This window comes from Alosa pseudoharengus, unplaced genomic scaffold (assembly GCF_046254945.1).
Source record: "Alosa pseudoharengus isolate Yale_2024_CS ecotype anadromous, Long Island Sound unplaced genomic scaffold, YU_APseudo_1.1 YU_APseudo_1.1_scf_7, whole genome shotgun sequence".
NCBI lineage: Eukaryota > Metazoa > Chordata > Actinopteri > Clupeiformes > Clupeidae > Alosa > Alosa pseudoharengus.
The window spans coordinates 23754847-23764846 of record NW_027468859.1 but is presented as its reverse complement, the minus strand read 5'-3'; positions in this window follow the sequence as shown (position 1 = coordinate 23764846).

The following is a 10000-nucleotide window of genomic DNA, read 5'->3' as shown; positions in this document are numbered from 1 at the left end:
CTGAATTCTCTGCAGTTCAGCCTGCTCTGGAAAACAGGTACGCTGGTCAAACTCTGGGACTGCGTGGAGACTCGTAAGCTCTGGCCACATCCTTACTGAAGGACCAGTATTGACACACACACTTCAGACCTCTCAAGAGGTGCCAGCGGAATGCACACACACCACACACACACACACACACACAAACACACACACACACACACGCACACACACACACACACACACACACACAAACACTCAACATGTGCCTGACTGGCGCAGATTCACACGAACATGAGGAAAAACAGCTAAATCTACAAACCAGCCCATACACACACACACACACACATGCTTAAACACCCTTCCACACACACACACACACACACACACATGCACACACACCTTTGAAGAAAGTCTTATGAGAGTCTCTGGTGTACCTTTTAGTTGAAAGATAAATCCTTCTTCCCCAGGCCTAATTTGTTATTGGCCAGTCCGATGAGTATGGAAGAGTGATTTACTCTGATTAACCACTTCCTGTGTGAGGCAGGCCACTTCCTGTCCTGCTCTGGATGGCAGCTGCCATTGGATAGCATCAGATCAGGCTGGTGTTCCAGTCCAAACCACAACTAATGAGAGAGAGGGAATTCAGATGGCCTTGAAGAGAGATCTGTGCACACATGTGCATACCAAACTCACTCTTTCTCTTTCTTTCTCTCTCTCTCTCCCTCTCTCTCTCTCTCTCTCTCTCTTTCTCTGTATGTCTTTATTTCTCTTCATCTCACACACACACATGCACACACGCACACTCATGAGGACAGTGTGTGTGTGTGTTTGTGTGCATGTGAGTGTGTGAATATGTGTGTGTGCTTGTGTGCGTGTCTGTGTGTGTGCGTGTGTGTTTGTGTCCGTGTGTGTGTGTGTGTGTGTTGATGGGGCATTGATGAGATAAGAGGAAACCAGAGGGGTTAAGGAGTACAGGGGAGAAGATGTAAGAGAGGAGATCCTGAGGAAAGTCTGAACTTCCCTCCGTCTTAGTTCTGAGCCGCGGTCAACCTGCACCAGAGTGTGTGTGTGTGTGTGTTTAGGTGTGTGTATGTTTAGGTGTGTGTTTGTGTGTGTGTGTGTGTGTGTTTAGGTGTGTGTGTGTGTGTGTGTGTGTGTGTGTGTGTGTGAAAGTGTTCCCCTGCTGCAGATAGGACCTCACGCATCATGAATAAGCCCTCTGGAATGGCCTACAAGGTGGAACCAAAATTAAAGGGGGATTAGACAATTGCATGGAACCAGTCGTGCAGAAAAGGTGTGTGTGTGTGTGTGTGTGTGTATGTGTGTGGGGGGGGGGGCACAGAAAAGATGCCATTTAGAGGGTGGTTGTTTACTACTCATAAAAAGAAATCCTGTTAATCCCAACTTAATGAAAGCAGCCGTGAGTAGCCTCTGTCAGTGCACCACTTAATGGAGCCGTCCGATAATGGCGCTGAAGCCGAGAGATTAATGGCGTCCGACTGACCGCCCAGCCTCGCAGGCCGCATGCCACCACCATCGCCGCCGCCGCTCCGTCCAACGGCGTTTCGGCCGCACGTGGCAGCGAGGGCCAAGCGAGGGGCCGGGCAGCAGAGAGGCAGACGTGCGGAGCACCTACCTACTGTCTGTCCCAGTCGACCGCACGTCCGACCGTAACCGGATCCCACCGTCCCTCCGTCCCTCCCTCCCTCCCTCCCTCCGTCCCGCGGCAGGGCCAAGTGAGGCAGGCCGGGCTGAGCCGTGCCGTCAGAAATAAAAAATCGTTGTCCCCTTCGAGCTCCCTGCGCCCGGCCCTCTCTCGGTGCGCGGCCTCGTTAAATATTTATGGCGGCAGAGAGACGGTTATCCGGTGTCGCGCGAAAGCCGATACGGACGGTTCCGGAAGGGCATCGCAACATCGCCGAGATCCGAACTGGAGGGGCCGCAGCCACAAGAGTTCTCCACAAAGAGCACGTGTCTGTTCCTGTGTGTGTGTGTGTGTGTGTGTGTGTGTGTTCCTGTGTGTGTGTGTGTGTGTGTGTGTGTGTGTGTGTGTGTGTGTGTGTGTGTGTGTCTGTGTGTGTGTGTTTTCTATCTGTAATCGTTCTTGTGAAAAAGGAGTCCTCTCCTTTTCCCCTACGACAAACATTTGAAAAACTGCCTTGTGCCACACCTGCATGGACTGCAGCCAAACACACTCACCTGCACTCAGTTTGTTTTATTGCTGTTTATGTCTTGTGTATGTAGGTGTATGCATGTCTTTATACTGGGATATTTTAACTGTGATTGGGTTAATGGTACAGACCACCATCACCCCTGCATTCCCTATAATGGTTTAGCCCAGACCTAATTGGGTAATTGCCTAGCCTATTTAAAGGCAGGCTTATTTCACACGGGAGAGACACACAATAGACGGGAGACAACGGAAGACAGAGGGAAGAGCTGGAGATCCAGGGACTCAGGGAAGTTTAGAGAGTTAATTGAAGTTTATAATGTTAACCTTGCTTGCTGTGAGGCAAGGGTAGAAAGTATGGTCCAGAGTTATGCAAAGTCGCCTTGTTTGGATCGGGAGCCTAGAAAGTCTGTAAAATTGTTGCCTAGTTTAATGGCGAGTTCAAATGTTCACTTGAAGATACACACTGAAGATCCCTGGATTTTTATGTCTGGATTCCTGCTGTGCTTCCTCTTGGTTTGTGGACTAAACAAATAAATAATATTTTTGTATGGAACTGCTGTCTCCTGCCTTCCCTCGACACCACCTAATCCAGTGGCGCACCTCCCTAAACGTGAGGTGGTCGCCTCGGTCCCTCACATTTGGTGGCAGTGGTGGGATGGTACGTCACCGTGGATACTGGAGGAGGGAGAAAGGAGCAAAGCAACTCTGCAAGAGATGATCGGTACATTGGCCAGAGCAGCCCTGGTGGAGATTACAGGGCCACGAGAACAGCAGCGCTGGAGGAGGACATGCTGCAAGGTGGAGAGGTAGACTGTGACTAGGCAGAGACCGGAGAGAGCCGTCCAGGAATGTCAACCTACACCACAGCAAAGACGACCTCAAACCAGTACTGGCTGAAGCAGCAGTGCCAATTGCCTGGCCTGGAACTATTTCCCAGGTAGGAGCGGAGAACTATGGGGCGGATTTTCTGTCTCACCACCTGGTTGGTGAGACTGCAGAAGGGGAAGGAAATGTGAAAAAGGAGTCCTCTCCTTTTCCCCTACGACAAACATTTGAAAAACTGCCTTGTGCCACACCTGCATGGACTGCAGCCAAACACACTCACCTGCACTCAGTTTGTTTTATTGCTGTTTATGTCTTGTGTATGTAGGTGTATGCATGTCTTTATACTGGGATATTTTAACTGTGATTGGGTTAATGGTACAGACCACCATCACCCCTGCATTCCCTATAATGGTTTAGCCCAGACCTAATTGGGTAATTGCCTAGCCTATTTAAAGGCAGGCTTATTTCACACGGGAGAGACACACAATAGACGGGAGACAACGGAAGACAGAGGGAAGAGCTGGAGATCCAGGGACTCAGGGAAGTTTAGAGAGTTAATTGAAGTTTATAATGTTAACCTTGCTTGCTGTGAGGCAAGGGTAGAAAGTATGGTCCAGAGTTATGCAAAGTCGCCTTGTTTGGATCGGGAGCCTAGAAAGTCTGTAAAATTGTTGCCTAGTTTAATGGCGAGTTCAAATGTTCACTTGAAGATACACACTGAAGATCGATCCCTGGATTTTTATGTCTGGATTCCTGCTGTGCTTCCTCTTGGTTTGTGGACTAAACAAATAAATAATATTTTTGTATGGAACTGCTGTCTCCTGCCTTCCCTCGACACCACCTAATCCAGTGGCGCACCTCCCTAAACGTGAGGTGGTCGCCTCGGTCCCTCACAGTTCTTTTTTGCAGGAGTACAATATCTCCTCTGTTGTTTGGTTCACATTCTAATTTATGTCATGCTAGTGTACGCCGTGTGTTGTACATGATACTTGTTAAATGGGCATATTAGATGATTTGCAAGATTTCTCGGCCTGCACAGAACCATTGTTAATGATAAAAGACGAGAAGATCTCTTCTCCTCTCTGTACTTTTACACTACACTACACACACATACACACATACACATTCTTACATTTACAGTACAGTAGTCTTCAGATGGGGGACAAAAAAATCATCTTTTTTCCACGTTCTGCAACTAGTCACCCAACACCAAACATGTTAGTGTTGCTCTTACTGCCAATGTATAACCATGGTAACCGTAATCACAGTAACCAAACACTGAAACACCTCCATGTTGGTGCTTTGACATAACTGCCATGTAATCGTACCTCAATCCCCTGTCACAGAGATGACATGCGCCCCAGTGAAAACAGGGCAGTGGAACATGTCAATCATGTTAGGGCACCGCCCCTTCATCGTGAGTGTGTCTGTCCTAACCAGACCCAGCCACAGCCTTGTGCTAGTCTGTCCAGTCAGGCCCAGAGATCGCTGGGAACCATATTGAGAATGAAATTGAGAAGTTATTATGTAAGCACATAATGTAATCTTAAAAAACTGCTGCCATGATTAAAAAAACCCAATGCAAACTGATCTCAGCTGGTATTCTGTCTATAATGGAGTGGAATGGAAATTTCTAAGTGACCCCAAACTTTTGAACGGCAGTGCATACATGACCAAACCAGGAGAGACCGTGTGTGTGTGTGTGTGGTGTGTGTGTGTGTGTGTGTGTGTGTGTGTGTGTGTGAAACAGAGAGAGAGAGACTAAGAGGGAATACAAAAGAGAAAGAGAAGCAAAGAATAAGGAGTGGATATGAGAAAAAGCAAGACTAATGAAATGCCTAGAATTAGCCCCTTTCACAAGATGGGGCCGCTGTGTAAATCAACTTCCTGTGGAAGAGCACTGTCCCATAGACAGCAAAAGAAAAGTTCACAGGAAAGACAGAAACAGGAAGACTTTTTAATTTCCAATTAAGGTTATCATTAACATCAATGAGGCCGGACACCTGGACACTGTGAAATTGGTCTATTGGAGAGAGTTGAATGTCTTTGGCCAGTGTCCCTATTTACCCATAGTACCCTTTTTACTATTCTAACCTGTGGAGTGTGAGGTTCTCGCCCCATTTCATCATCTCTCACTCTTTTCCTTTTGACTTGATTTTGATCCCTCTCTCCACATCTCTCTCACCCTCCCTTCCTCTCTCCCTCCCTCTCTCCCTTTCTCTGTCTCCCTCTCTTTCTCTCTCTCTCTCTTTCTCTCTCTGTCTCTTGGGACGCTGTGTTTTCTTTGTTCGACCCTCACCATCTGCTTTGAATAACTGCTGTGCTCCGTTTTGTTTAAAGAAAAGCTCAAAAATCAGACATTTGTTCCCTCTCAACCCAAACAGGGCTTTAATAACGGCCAGCGAGCAGCGCTGGACGGGAGGCCAAGCTGGTCCCAATTACGGCCCTGATTTTCCCCTTTCACGCCGCCACCGCCACGCTCACCTCCTCTCCTCCCCACGCCGCATCGCGGCCGGACGACCCGACGACCGCCCAGCCAGGCCCTCGCAGTGCCGCTCCGCTCCGCAGTGGCGGCTGGGATGGGATATTTTCATTATGCCGCTCCACCATACGTTGGGAATTCCATCCGCTAATTGAAACCATCTGCGTTCCGTCTGTCTGTGAGGCGTCGCATTCCGGAGCGAAAAAGGAAAAAAAAAAAAGTTACAAAAAAAGGATGCCGTCCGACAGCGAGCGGAGCGCATTCGTGATCTCTGAGCCCGAGGACGTCACGAATTGTCGAGGCGACGCTTCGGATGGAGTTTTGTTTTTGAGATGGGGGTCGTGGGGGTTGTTGGGTGTGGTGAGTAGAGGAGGGAGCTCCCAAGTGCAGAGCGTTGCGCTTGAGATTAGATCAAATAAACAAGGTCACCTGTAAGCCATTGAGCGTCTGTGGGCCTCCGTGAACCGAGAAGATGAACAGGTGGAGAAGGGCCAAACAGCCACACAGAGTGGTTAAAGGGCTGGAGGTCCGCGTGGGCGGAGGGGGTGGAGGTGGGGGTGGTGGAGCAGAGGCATTTTAACCAGCTCAAATCAGCCTCACCTCCCAGACCAAGACAGCAAGTCCTCTTAAAATAAACACTGTGTGCAGCTCTCCACTGAAGTTCAGTAATAACTCAACTCTTTTTTCCCACCTGAGTATTGCTTTAGCACTTGGGCCTGCTACCCAGATTCACCTCTTTGTCAACAAGCTGTCTTGCAGAGGGGAAATTGATTCTGGATTCTGAGACATATGTGCTCTCAATCAGAAAAAGGATGACACGAGTAAAATATTTAATACAAACAAGTACTTTCTTAAAATATTTAATACAAATGAGTACTTTATTAAAATATTTAATACAAACGAGTATTGTAGTTGTGTGGCAAAGAGAAGAAAGAAATGACCAGGAGAGACACGGGTAAAAAGATTGTTGGCAGTGTTAATTCATTTAAATTAGTTTGTTTCTTTTTAGCATACTGAATGTCATCCCTTCAACTGCAAACAGTGCATGTCACTTTCAACCAAAATAATATATGTGTTTCCTATCTCTCTTACAAAATAATATATGTGTTTCCTATCTGTCTTACAAAACAATATATGTGTTTCCTATCTGTCTTACAAAACAATATATGTGTATCCTATCTGTCTTAGAAAAACACTTCCACTGTTTTAAAAGTAGCTGTATTGAGGTCCTGTGTCTGTAAATCTCCAAGCAAATCATTTTATTCTCAGACTGCATAGAGTAGGCTGCACATGCTCCGAGTTGTGCAAACTGTCTTTACTTGTTTCATTTCTCATCACAAAGGCCTTTCAGGGATGAACAGAGAGGGCCTGGGAAGAAGAGATGTGGAAAGTGATGGAGAGAAAAAGAGAGACGTGAAAAAAGAAAGAAAATGAGAGGGGTGTGTGAACGTGTGCTTATGAAAGGGAAATGAGTGGAGGTTTAATTCATATCTTCCGAACATAAACACCCCTGCTTATTCTCAGAGGGCAAGATTCAGAGGACTTCAGAAAACTCTAGCAACACCCCCAGCACACACATACCCCAACAACCTACTTCTCAGCCAGGTAATTACCCCCACCTGGGCAAATACACACCACACACACACACACACACACACGAAAATCCCCACCCCACCTCGACACACACACGTTCCAGCACCTCACCCATTTCCCTCTGCAAACATTTACCCTCGTGTGATCAGCTGAAGAGCGTAAGTCACTCAAACTCCAAATCACATCTGACTTCCAGCTTCTCACCGCGGAGAGAGGAACCCAGGTCCACCCCTACACTAACACTTAACGAGCTTTAACAAGCTCTAACGAGCTGACTCCATAAATCTCTGCCAGGTCTAATTACCTAGTCAGGCAAATGGAGAGGAAGTCACCGTGTCTCAGCACGATCGCCGCGGTCACACAGGCAGAGGAAATGACCACACACACACATACGAGCGCTTTATGTGTGAACACGTGTAGCTAACATCACACACATACACACACACATGTAGGACCGTTTTAAGCATGAACACATGCAGCTAACCACACACACACACACACACATACTCTCTCTCTCTCTCTCTCTCTTACACACACACACAAGTGTTTTATGCGTGAACACATGTAGTTAACCACAGACACAGACACACACACACACACACCTGCCCTCACACTTGGCATCATACAGACATATGGTCATCATACATAGCGCTCAGTGGTGTGTTTGGTCTTCTATACCAGTAGTTCTCCACCAGTAGTGGACCGAGGCACCCTGGTGTGGCGTGAGGGGAAGTGAGTTGTGCCGTGGATCATTGCACAGGCTCATGACATAGACTAGAGCATATTTCTGAATGATTCAATGACACAGCTTCTTAACTAAAACATTGCAGTCGAAGATTTACACCTATATTTGATTCATCTGGCCATTTAGTGGGTTACCATTCTCAGTTTAATTTGAAGCTGAGGTTCATCTTATAACTCCTAGGCACGATCGTCATAGTTAGCCACCTATGACATCAGCTCACGAACACTCTTGAATTTCCCCTTGAGGATCAATAAAGTATCTATCTATCTATATATCTATCTATCTATCTATCTGTATGTAAAGACTAAATATGGGCATATGACAATGAGCTCCCCTGGTAACAGTCTATATAATGGGGAGATTCCTGGAAAAAAAACATTGAATCACTTAATCTTTGAGTTCATACAAACCCTCATACCAAAAAACCTTGTTTGTCAAGGAGTTCTTGAGATATAACACTCAAGGTGTTTTTGACCTTGACATTTGACCTTTGACCTCCAACATCAATTCACTTCATCTTTGAGTCCATACAAACACTCATACCAAATTTCAGGCATGTGTGTCAAGTCGTTCTGGAGATATAATGTGCAAAGCATGAGATATGGCTGTGACTTTTATTTTGACACACGGGAAACAATTAAAAACAGGATGTGTAGTTTTAGGGAGCACCAGATTGTATGCATTAGAAGCTGAGACAGTTGGATTCACAGGTGACACCTGTGCCAGTGTTCTGATTAGCCCGGGAACTACTCTGGGAGCTTAACGAGCGCAGCTGGCTTTAGGCCATTATGACATCACAGCCATTCAAGTCTATGGGGGAAAAATGTGCTTTTTAACATTTTTAATCCCTTATTTCTCAAAAAGTATAAACTTTTTAAAAAAATCGGAAATAACAACTCTCTTGCCCCACTCCAGACCTACACAACGGTTATTTCAACATGTCTGTACGTTAAGCGGTTAGAGACGCATTCATTCTTGAAAAGGTAAAAAGAAAAGGTTATAATATGTGCCATAGAAAGGAAGGAAATACTGTAAGGCAGCTTATAACAGTAAGAGTCTGACTGATGAACTGAGGATGGCTACGTGCCCCACCCCCACCCCCTCCTTCTGCTTTGTCAGACACATGGCACCTAAGATCAACATTATTCACTGACTAGGATTGTATCATCTCACCAAAACAGACTTACGTACATGTCCTGTCTCTTTCTCTCTCTCTCACACACACATAAACACATAAAATCTCTTTCTCTCTTTTACATGCACACATGGGCACACAGCCACACACACACACAGCCACACACACACACACACACACACACACACACACACACACACACACACACACACACACAAACACACACACACACACACACACACACACACACACACATTCACTCACTAACAGAGGCACACAGATAAATCCAAACAATCTTTGATCTCTCTTTTGACTCCTTCAGCCTGATTTATATGACGTTGTTCACATCTTTCTCCATCCTCCCCCCTGTGTGTGTGTGTGTGTGTGTGTGTGTGTGTGTGTGTGTGGTAGGGTTACCGATGACATAACGGATGCCTTTTTAAACAGAGAAAATGAGGAGCAGCCGACTCATAGTCCTTTAAATCCTACACTGGCTGGACTACTGAACTGAGAAGGCGTCAGAAGGTGTGTGTGTGTGTGAGTCTGTGTGAGTGTGTGTGTGTGTGAGTGATAAATGATACCAGGACGCCCCCTCATTGCAGGATTTTTGTGGCCCATGTCAAATTTACAGCTCCTCATTTGGGCCTCAAACAAGGAGGACATGATTGGGAGCACCCTTGCTGGGGACACTTTGACCCCCCCGTCCCCCATATCGCCCCCACAAACGGCAGGGTGTAAAATGAAACTAGACATGGCAAGAGGGGAGGACACACACGTACACACACACACACACACACACACACACACACACACACACACACACACACACACACTCACACTCACACTCACACACACACCAGTTCTAACTCATGACAAACTCCATTCCTTTCTACACATTAACCACAGTGCGCTCATGTAGGTGATTAAATATTCTCACAGGTCAGGCCAAAACAGCTGATGACGGATGCAGGTTGGCTATTGCAGTAGGTAGCGTTCACGCTCAAGAACAACCCTCCTTGTTATTAACCGCCTGAGCCGCTCCAAGAGGGGGCAGACAACTTCCCA